A 12,162-nucleotide genomic window follows, 5' to 3' on the forward strand; every position below is an offset into this window, starting at 1 on the left:
TTAATCTCAGAATTCTGACTTTTTTCTCAGCATTCTCACTTTTTTCACCCAATTCTGACTTTAATCTCAGAATTCTGACAGTTTTCTCAGCATTCTAGCTTTTTTCACCCAATTCTGACTTTAATCCAAGAATTTTGACTGTTTTCTCTGAATTCTGAGAGTTCTCTCTCTCTCTCTCTCTCTCTCTCTCTCTCTCTCTCTCTCTTTATATATATATATATATATATATATATATATATATATATATATATATATATATATATATATATATATATATATATATATGGAAAAATGTGTGAGCTGCTTTTTTTTCCATCTAAATAAAATGCAATATATTTCAGCACATTACTTTTTTAAATGAGAAATACAACAAACACTACAAAAACGACAGTGTCATCCACTTAATTATGAATTATTACATTGACATTTCACAGTGAATTACTTTCTATTTACTCTGCTTTCTATTTTTTTTCGTTACACACAATGTCAATGGCTAATTTAGTCAATATCTTCGAGTCAGTGCAAGATAGCCAGACTAATGTTATGCTACATACTATACTATAGGGCACATCGGCGTATATATTGACTTTTTTGGTTAATACGTCCACTGACTGTGAAATTACCTGTGGAACGCTTCCTACAGCCGGCAAACTGCTTGTTTTTGCGGCCAAATGCTACACATGTAGGCATTTTTACTGCGCATTTCTGTAGGAGTTGGGAGTACCAGCATGGCGGACGGAGGCTTCACTTTTTTCAGGCAATCAGCAATCCACTGAATAAATAGATCAGTGGATGTGCCACAACCACTCACTGAAAATATTTTGATTGGTATGTTTTTTTTTCATTTATTCTTGCATTTTGATTATTTTCAGTCTTTATTTTAACTGATCTGATATACATCTTTGTCTAAGAAAAACAGAGAAAAAAATAGAGTAATAATAGAGAATATAATAAAATAGAGAATAATTTGGCTCTTCACAACCACTATTGAGCATTTTTCCTTTGGATAAACTTTACATGCACAAGTGCACTCTCACAAACAACTGCAGGTGCTTGGTTGCAGGTACTTAGAGATTCACTTCCATACAGAAAACCCATATTCTTATCTTAAGCTAAATAAATAATAAAAATACTTAAATAATACTATGTATACTTAAGCGATAGTATCAAGGTGCTACTTTATTGTATGTCTTATACTATATCTGTCGGTTGTGTTTTTCTTTTTACCTCTCTTTGCAGGTGATGAAGCAGACAGAAGATGTTTCATCATTGTCTCCCTTTTATCTCCTCTTTCTTTCATCTTTTTTCCTTTTCTTGTTTTTCCTTTCCTGTTCTACTTACATTGCAGTGTCCATATAATCTGTAAAACTCTGTGCATGAATTATAATAAATCAATTTATATGCATAAATCAAGCGGATCAAGATGAATAAATGAATAAATGAATAAATAAATAAATAAATGAATAAATGCAGAGGTAAATTCCAAAGCGAGATCAATAAAGTTCAATTATTGTTATACCTACCAGGAATTTCTTTAATAAAACTTAAACTACTGAATGGAACTAAAACTTTTATCTATTAGTTATTTTAGCTATAATTTTACTTTTTCACATCTTAACCCTATATGAAGGAGCGAGGGTTTCCACCGTAGCTTTGTTAGTTCTTCTTTGACCCTTTGGCACAAAGGGTCAAATGAAGATATGTTATTTTCAAACTGTAAAAATAAATGATGTGTAATTTCGTATTAGGCTTGTGGGAAATCTTTTACAATACTTTTTTATGGCTTTTGCAAAAAAATAAAAAAAAATAAAAATGCCATAAACTTAATCCCAGATTCAAGATCGAACAGGACGCTACATTATGTTTTGCTAATATTCTTGAGGGAAATGTGTGAGCTTTAAGGATAGAGCTCACATTGCTGCAAAAGTTGGTTTCATCAAAGTAGTTCAAAAGCACTCTAACAACAGTAATTTTGGGGTAACAAGAAATAATTAAAGTACTCAAGAACAGCTTCCCTGCTGTAGAAACATTAAAGCATCAAAAATCAAAGAAGATGCAGATCTTTGCACCACATGAAGCTATGAAAGAAGATCTGCAGTAATTATTGTTGGTTGAAAACAGGTGTGGGCAGACCTATTTAACAAGGAGACATGCCCCGAGATATGTCATCATATTTCAAAGAAAGTGTTATGACAACTAAATAACGAAATTCTTTCAGATCCACTGTGAGAGTGTCTGATTACTGGAAAACCGATGTAAAGAAACATGGGAAAGTAAAGAATTGTGCACAGATCTGTTTGTGCAGATGAGACTGAATTCTAACGTCAGTTAAGTAAAAAAAATGTACTTATTTATGTTGGACGGTATTTAAGAGATATGGCAAGGAGATGATGCCACTATTTAGATTTTTTTCATTATTTTGACTGAAAGAAACTGCATTTGTGCTAAAAGATTATGTGGTGTTAAGAAAGCATGAAGGTCCACATTTTGATAAATTCAAGAAAGTGTTGTTCCCTACCAAGAATCCAAAAGTTTACATACATTACAATTTATGTCCTACTATAAGCGCTTTCTGCCTGATTTTGTGGTTGCTGAAGCAACCCTAATTTAAATCAAAGCACCCCTAAAATATATATTTTTTATTCTGTATGCGCTTTTTACAATAAAAGAAAAAAAAAAGTGACATTTTAAAAACTATACAGTATTTGGTTATTTAACCCGTTCAATTATGATCTGGTTCATCTGAAATAATAATAAACAAATAAACAAAAAAAAACAAGTAAACAAGCATGATGGAGCTCCTAAATTAAAATGGTGACCAACGCTTTGAGGAAAACGATGCATTCAAATGTTTCTGAAATGTTCAGTCAGATTTCTGCACCTATTGATGGTGTGTTGGTGAAATGTTCACCAGCGAGGTGCACTAATGTGGATGAGTTTGGTTTGTTTGATTATCCTTAAAACTACAACTCAATATCAATATTTAAATGTAATGAATCATTAGTAAATCATTATCATTTTTTTCAGTTTGTAGTTATTTGAATCTATAATCTAATTTGTGATTGCCAGTCTAAAGAGGAGGAGGTGTACAAGGGGCAGAGTATGAAGGTAGATTTGTTTCTTTATTATTCAATCAAAATAAAGGTTGCTTCAATCAAAAAATATATTTTCAATTAAAAAATCTTCACTTCAATGAAAAAAAAGACTTTTCAATCAAAGAAAAAAATATTTGACTGCAAAAATATGTTTGAGACTCAAAAAAATATATTTGAACACTGTTTTTCTTTGATTTAAAATGTTTTATTTGATAGAAGTGCAGTCTTTTTTGTTTAAAGCAACTTTTTAAATTGAAGTAACATTGTTTTTTGTTTGGACCATAAAATGGGTAGGACATTTGTGTCTTTAATATTCAATCAAAAAAGAAGTTGCTTCAAACAAACAAACAACAGAATAAAAAAAAAGTAACTTCAATGAAAAGATAAACGTTTTCAATCATAGAAAATAGTTTTTCAATGCAAATAAAATATTTGAGACTCATAAAATTGCATTTGAAATTTTTTTTTTATTGTTGAAAATGTTCTCTTTGGTTGAAGGGATCTATTTTGTGTTTGGGCCACACATGGGTAGGACATTTGTGTCTTAATCATTCAATTCCCAAAAAGGTGTTTCAATGTCATGTCATGATTTTGGACTGTGATCATACAGTCAACTCAATTCAAAGTTTTCTATCTAAGGAAAACCTGTTGATTGCATCGACTCATTGACTCAAAGGCAATCCCTCACACTAAGTATGCTGGTGGCGACAGTGGAGAGGAAAAACTCCCTTTTAACTGGAAGAAATCAAGCTGAACCAGAGTCAGTGTGAGCGACCATCTACCGAGGCCGACTGGGGTTCAAGGAGACAGAAGCAGAGATACAAAAAGAAGCAGAGATACAAAAGGGAACTGTAAACCAGCTCCAGAGGCAACAAACACACAACCAAGTAGACGAGCTCCGAGCCAGCTTCCATGTCAGAGGATGAAGAGAGCACATCCAGTTAGTCACAGTCAGAGAAACAGGACTACACTGAAAAACAGGCCGATCTCCAACATCTGTAAACAAAGGTGTTGATGGCAGCAACACAGCTGATATTTCTCTCCAGGATGAAGTCACAGCCAAACAGGAACAGACCAGATGAAGCTACTATGAGAAAGCAGCATAACCAAATAATTGACTTAAAAATTTGATAATACTTAGTTTAAATATCAACCCCCTGTCTGTAATTTAGGACTAAAGTATCCACTTTACGAATGAGTATTTGTGCCATCTTTACTGACCAGAATCAGTAGAGAGTGGCAGAACATTTGAACTTGGTAACAGCTAAGGCTATTTCTAATTGAACTGTCCATTATAGACAAACGGTGGTTAAATGCTAGCCAGGGTGAACAAATTTAGTCTACAGCACAGTTCCCTTCCTCTGCTTATGCGTTTTCAGGACCTGCTCTAGACACACCTCTCAGATTATATTTTCTGTTGTTCACCAACATCTCATCTACCTACTACAGTTATAACAAAATTCAATTTTCATTCTTAGGACTTTAACACATCCAAACGTGATAAAGTTTATTTAGTTTATTTAACAATAATATATATATAAAACTTAACAAGTTCAAATTTACATCAAGTTTCTAAAAAAGGAGGATCATAAGAAGTTGCCTTTACATTCTCCTTTTACGTTTTCCGTGACACCTCTTGATCCGTAAACACAATATTATTCACAAAATGACCAATGAGGGAACATTTTCAATTAACAGTATATAATAATGGATTAGTAAATACAATTTACTATCCCTCTTTCACAATTTATTTTACAATGTGCAATTAAAAAACAAATTTCAAATTGGATTTTTCATTATATGGTTTAAATATAAAATTTCAAATGCAATTTGAAGTTGAAAGTTCTATTTCAGGCTTTTAATGACTCTCCTGGTCCTCCATACATTTAGTCTTTGTTAGTTAAGAAAACATTTTTAGACTGGTTAAAACTAAATTGCATAGGTACGAAGGAGTATTAGGGCCAGGCTAGAGACTTTTTTCTTCTATTTCGAGAATAAAGTCGTATTATTATGAGAATAAAGTCTTAACATTATGAGAATAAAGTAGGAAATTATGAGAATAAATTCATAATATTACGAGAATAAAGTCGTAAAATTATGAGAAAAAAATTTATGAGAATAATGTCGTAAAATAACAAGGATGAGTTTGTAAAGTTATGAGAATAAAGTAAAATTTTGAGAAAGTAAAATTATGAGAATAAAGTTGTAAAATTATGAGAATTAAGATGTAAAATTACGAGAATTAAGTTGTAAAATTACGAGAATGAAGTTGTAAAATTACGGTAATAAAGTTGTAAAATTATGAGAAAGTAAAATTATGAGAATAAAGTTGTAAAATTATGAGAATAAAGTAAAATTATGAGAAAGTAAAATTTTGAGAATAAGGTTCTAAAATTATGAGAACAAAGTAAAATTAGGAGAAAAAAGTTGTAAAATTACAAGAATAAAGTTGTAAAATTATGAGAAAGTAAAATTTTGAGAATAAGGGTGTACAATTATGAGAATAAAGTTGTAAAATTACGAGAATGAAGTTGTAAAATTATGAGAAAGTAAAATTTTGAGAATAAGGGTGTAAAATTATGAGAATAAAGTCGTAAAATTACAAGAATAAAGTTGTAAAATTATTAGAAAGTAAAATTTTGAGAATAAGGGTGTAAAATTATGAGAATAAAGTCGTAAAATTACGAGAATAAAGTTGTAAAATTATGAGAATAAAGTAAAATTATAAGAAAGTACAATTTTGAGAATAAAGTTGTAAAATTACGAGAATGAAGTTGTAAAATTACGAGAATAAAGTCATAAAATTTTGAGAAAGTAAAGTTATGAGAATAAAGTTGTAAAATTATGAGAGTAAAGTAAAATTATGATAATAAAGTTGTAAAATTACGAGAATAAAGTCCTAAAATTACGAGAAACAAGTTGTATTTTATGACAACTACTACAAGAAGCACTTTCTTTCCTAAAATGAGGAATGTCGAGCATTTATGTGAAGTTATACTTTTGCTCTGGTTTGACAAATAAGGAAATCTTTTAGCACCTGCATCAAATTGAGCAGAATGTCAAAGTGGACTCAGGTTGCTGTTTGGTGGCTCTGGTCAGCCGTCATCTGCTGGTTGGAGCTCAAAGCTTTCTTTCTGAAACGGGTTGCGGTATGATGGCTTTATTCTCGTAATATTACAACTTTTTTCTCGTACTGGTACGATTTTATTCTCAAAATAAAAATAAAAAATCTCTAACCTGGCCCTACATAATACTCCTCTATTCTGATAAATTATTTTTCTACTTGTTAAGTTAAAGGATGGTAATAGTAATGCAGAAATGTTGCAACATTCATCTAAAAAAAAAAAAAAAAAAAAAAAAGCGTGTGTGTGTTGCGTGTGGTGTGTGTGTGGGGAGGTGACCTTCATTTGTAATATGTGAATTCTCCTCTTGGGGGTGCTGTTTCTCGATTTTGTGGCCGGGGTTCATGTGACTGAAGCACTGTTTATGGGCGGGGTTATAATGTAATGTTTCACGGGCTACTGTAGAGCACAGCCAATAAAGTGTCGGTGGTTAGTGAGTGCCTGAGCTAGCGGCAGTGTTCCCGTTTCACCCCGCTGTGGATGGGAACAGACACCAAAAACTACCGACATCAAATGACATCTGTAACGGCGGCGCCGCCACTGAGCACCGGGCTGACTCTCTTCACATTCATATGCGGTACGTTAGCCTCTGCTTATTTAAAACCGAAAATAGTAAATCCGTAGAGGTAAGGTGCTCAAGCTATGTAAGCTGTGCAGCGGGATGCAACAGGGGTTATTGTGGCTGTGGGGGCTGCTGTCCTCCATAGTTTGTGGACCGAGGCGCTGGCCTGTTGCTAGGAGACCTTCTGACAGTTGGAAGCTTTTTGGGAAGTGACAGTTTGAAAGCACTAATGGTTCTTTAGAAACCCAGACATTCCTCCTCCTCCTCCTCCTTCCCAGTCCTGTTACCTGTTCATCTGTAAAGCCTTCTGTCTTCTGCTTGAAAATAACATTACAGCAGGATTGTCTATTTTTTTCTTCTTTTTCAGTCAGGAGATTAGAGCGCTTTGCAGAAACAATGGCCTACTTGTTATGATTATTAACAGTGACTACACCCGCACTGAAATACATGTTATCTCCACATTTTGATTTAAGAAATAATAATAATGTAAATCTATAATGAGCGTGGCTAAATTAAATGACATTTTAAAGCCAAATGTACATAATTTAAGCCCCTTATTGAAGTTAATAAAAACAAAAACTGATATGCCCATATATATGTGTGTTGCACCCTGTTCTGTCCCTCCTCAATCAGTAGCTGCTGCCTGTGGCCATGTGGCTGAAGGTCATTCATAAACAGGTCGATCAATACATCTCAGTAGGCCGAAGAACAGCCAGCTTAGACTTCAGCTTCATACAGAAACAAACTGAAGTTTAATTTATTTATTCTATACATTAGAAGCCATTCATCCATTTTTTCAGGTTTTGTAACAACTATGAACTGAGGTGTGTTTTGCTCTGACTTAATCTCACATGCCAAAATTGGATTTTATGTAAAGCTCCATTTAGCTATAAATTACTAATCTTTTTGATTGTTTCCCCAGCTTTTTACTGCTAATGATTAATGTTTTCCTCCATTATTCTACAAAAAACAGCTGAGGCTCAGCCAGATTATAATTCAACATTTCTTTTTTAAGTTTAGCCATAGATTTCTTATTGAATTTATAGGGCTAGATCTTGACTAAGCCAGTGTACTCATAAATAAGCCTTTTTTGTTAAAGTCGTAGGGAAATCGTGTTTAAATGTCAAATCATTCTGGCCAAAACATGTAAATAAATGTATATAAATGGACTCTTTATCAGACGATATTGTCCCAAAATTTAGAAAATTTCTATTAAAAAAACCTGTCTTAAAATCTGTGTTGTTTTTTTTAAATTCACCTAATCCGGCCAATCATATATCAAGGGTCATCTGTCAATGAATTTTTTTCAGTCATAGCATCTTGATTCATTTGTCGCAGCTAATATACGCAACGGTTGAAATAAGAATCATTTACTTTACCACTGGGATGGACGTCTGTGTCTGTGAGGCGTAAAGTCATAGGGAAATCATATTTAAATGTCAAATCATTCTGGCTTAAACATGTATATAAATGTACTCTTTATCAGACAATATTGTCCCAAAATTTAGTATATTTCAATTTAAAATAACTTGTTTTAAAATCTGTGTTCCTTTAAATTACGCATTAAATCGGTAAATTGGTCATATAGTGACGCTTAAAAGTATAATGCTCTTGCCTCAAATGATCTTAAAACTTACCTTTATTGAACAATGGCAACAGTAAACAGAACTTTTAACTTAAAGTAATAGGGAAATCATTATGGCTTAAACATTCATATAAATGTACTCTTTATCAGATGATATTGTCCCAAAATTGAGAAAATTTCTATTTTTTTTTGTGTCATAGCATCTTGATTCATATGTCGCAGCTGATATACGCAACGGTGATATATACGCAAATAAGAAATAAGAATAATTTCCTTTCCCATTGAGTTCCGTCCCAGTGTTCACGGGGATGGACGTCTGTGTCTTCAGCAGGCGTAGAGCTAACAGAACTGGCAGCGTTGCGAGGCAAGGGCTCAAACATGTACGACTGGAAGCCTTCTACACCAAACCAAGCTTCTGCCGCCCAGGCGTCCTCTTCCACAACATCTTCGTCCCCGCTTTCCTCCTCTAAATAAAGAAAGTATGACAGAGGAGACTCATCTACGACCTCGGACACAAAACTCTCCTCCTCTTGCATTTTTCCGTTGTCCATAGCGTTCCTTGACAGTGTCGTTTCTAGGTCACCAATTTAGTGCTACTTGGTCCCAATGCAATTTCCCATTGGGAACCTACTAGCACTAAATAGCTAACTGGTTAGCAAGATGCTTCCGAGAAACCGGCCATAATCAAATTTGCTTGTGAACCTTCCGCCCCAACAACCCCGCCCTCTTGATAATCTACCAATCAGTAAAAACTTGTGTAAAGTCGTGGATCACTCAGGAGAAATCGTAAATGCAACGGTTTGAACAGCCGTTTCCCTACGACTTTAACCTTGCTTTGGGTTCTGCTGAAGGTGAACCTCTGCAGTTTTCAGTTTCTTATTCAAGCTCTTGTAGGTTCTCTTTAAGGATTGCTTTGTGTTTATCTGCAGTCCTTTCCCTGTTAAGAAAATTATCTCCACCGTCTGGATAATATAAATATTTAAAGCTGCATGGTCATGTTATATGCTTATGCAAAAATACCAAAAGACATTTAATCATTATAAGCTAATAGTGCCCGTCTGGTAGTGTTTAGATACTTTTAGTCCCTTTTTCAGCCTAAATAGAATTCCAACACAGGTTGACCCTATATAAACAGATATGGTGCCATCTGCTAGTAACACAAGGAACTATTAAAAAAAGACTGATTTTGAATAATGAATAGAGTGTCCTGAAAAGCCTTGTGGTAAAGCAACAGCTTGGGATGGCCTAAGACAAAAAAATATACTTATTAAATAAATCAATCTACAGCAGCTCTAAGCTCCTCCCTGGAGCCTTCTATCTGAAGATCAAAGAAATCAATCAGTCCATTTTTTCATATTGTTTGCACTTAGACTGTAGAGACTTAGCCATCTATCAGCCACATCTTAATGCTTTAGGAGCTTTAGCTTCCACTTCAGTAAACACCAACATTCATACTTTATTCCCAGAGTGCTGTTCCAGTCTTATCCATCTTGAAATCCCATATAACTTTTCTTCATGTTCCCACACTTCGATGTGATGTGCCAGAGCCATTTAGGTAAGAAAGTTATGAGCGCTCCATTGACGACAGTTGGCAACATTCCAAAGAGCAACGGCTACGCACGGCGCTTAAATAGCTCGAAACAACTCAGCCGCTCATGCAAGGTTTGCCATAGACATTAGCGAAGCATGGCTTTGATACATATGTTGTAGGAATGGAACGGTTTATGAAAACCGTCCGAACCGTTCGGTTCGCCTGTCTCGGTTCGATTCGCGTGTGTTGCGTTCGGTTCATGCACTGCTCCTTTTTCTCATAGGCTGCATGGGACCACTTTGCATTTAGACTGACCTATGATGACGGCGGAAAGTGAAAGCGAAAGTGAAAGCCCTTTGGGAAACTCCTCCAACTCCCATTGTCATTGTGACACAGCACACCCAAGTGAACACTGCACACTGTGAAATTGCATTTATGCCTCACCCGTGCAAGGGGGCAGCCCTCAATGGCGCCCCAAGGGAGCAGTGTGGCGGGACGGTACCATGCTCAGGGTACCTCAGTCATGGAGGAGGATGGGGGAGAGCGCTGGTTAATTACTCCCCCCACCAACCTGGCGGGTCGGGAGTCGAACCGGTAACCTTTGGGATCCAAGTCTGACACCCTAACCGCTCACCCACGACTGCCCTTTAGAAGAAAGTTGTGGATAAAAGTACTTCAGTATGCAAGCATTGTGCAACACGTTTTGTTTATGCTAACAGCAACATGACCAACATGTAATGCTAACCCCGAAATCCCACATACTCCATCAGTGCTTCGCTCTGCCCCGCTCCACTCCACTCCAGACCGCCTGCACAAAGCAAAGCCTACAGCCTCCACTGTGGCTCCCGTCCGCTCCACTCTGAGTTCCTTGGAGATCGTAGAGGGCATGCGGGAGATGATTAAATTCAAAGCAGCAAAACATGCAGAAATGATCCAGGGTTTTCTGCGGATCATTAAAAGTAATTACATTTCATTAATTTTTTGGGATTTTTTTCATTAATTTTAATTTTTTCATTAATTTTTATTAATTTTTTTATTTTTCGGTGTAACAATAAACATATACCGAACCGAACCGAAAACCGTGACCAGGAAACCGTGAACCGAACCAAACCGTGGATTTTGTGAACCGTTCCACCCCTAATAGGTTGCTATACTCGTCTTTGATCATGTAAACAATATGTTAAAATCTACAAACAATATATAAGAGTCGACTAAATATAATGGAAAAAGGCTCTAGATTAAAAAGAAAAAGCTAATGTCACATGCCCAACAACACGACTATAATATGGAGAAAGCTTTTTCATAATGGTTGTGTATTTTGTGAAATAATAGCAGATCAGCTTGTATTTTGAATGTGCCGCCAAGCACTTCTGCCAGTCTAATGGACACCCTTGCAACCTAACTTCTTTGGTCTTCCCCTGGCTGAACTTTCCTACTACATGAGCTGCTAACTTGCTTAGCGGCAGTAGCCTACTTTCTTGTTTACACATGCGGGAGGTACGTCACACATGCGCTGTGACGTACCTCCCTTGTTATTGTAAATATACATGAAGAACTTTATTTATTAACCAACTGAGCTAAAAAAAAGAGCTTGAATACATATTAAAAACATGTATCATGCCTTTCAAAAAATTTTGAATGCAACCAAAGCAAGTTACTGGTGTATAAATTAGAATAAGCCAAATAATGCGACTCTGCCTCTTTAAATCTTACATTTTCTGTTGGATTTAAATCTGGTGTTTTGTCTTAAAAAAACATTCCTACATTATATATACTATATAATATAAGCTCCACCATGCTTTACCATGAGAATAGTGGAATCAGGGTTATGTGCAGAGTTTACTTATATTTTTATTAGTATAAAAGATATGTTAGATATAAAATCCAAGTTGTGCAATTAAGGTTTCTGATAATAAGACATAAAAACATGAAAAATGTTGAAGTATTATAATGCAAGGCAGCACTTAAGAGACGACCTGCTGAGAGCTATTGTTTTACAGGAAGCAGGTATGTTTCAATCAGAGTATCCAGGGTAGCTTGGGTTTCAGAGTGCAACCATGCTGACCTCCTGGGCGGCTGTTTATTACTCCTCATGTATCGGACTCAGGCATGTAGCACATTATGTCAAGGTTGTACCTACATGAAAAGGATAACATGTGATTTGGACTCCCTGATTGTCCTGAGAACTGCTGAGCTGGTTTTGTTTTCTGTCTTTTTTTTCTCTCTGAACTCGTGTTGGTAGCTGTCATGGTGTCATCTGCTTTTAA

General features: G+C 35.2%; 1 protein-coding gene across 1 annotated transcript in view; it reads left to right on the plus strand.

Annotated features, from left to right (window-relative positions):
• Nucleotides 1-6,596: 6,596 nt before the first annotated feature.
• Nucleotides 6,597-12,162, plus strand: part of klhl32 (kelch-like family member 32) — an 84,288-nt gene continuing 78,722 nt past the window's right edge. Inside the window, exon 1 of the mRNA XM_038303721.1 lies at nt 6,597-6,794. The gene's annotated coding sequence lies outside the window, so the exon portion shown is untranslated. The remainder of the gene's footprint in view (nt 6,795-12,162) is intronic.

This window comes from Cyprinodon tularosa, unplaced genomic scaffold (assembly GCF_016077235.1).
Source record: "Cyprinodon tularosa strain WSP-4 unplaced genomic scaffold, ASM1607723v1 ctg519, whole genome shotgun sequence".
Classification (NCBI taxonomy): domain Eukaryota; kingdom Metazoa; phylum Chordata; class Actinopteri; order Cyprinodontiformes; family Cyprinodontidae; genus Cyprinodon; species Cyprinodon tularosa.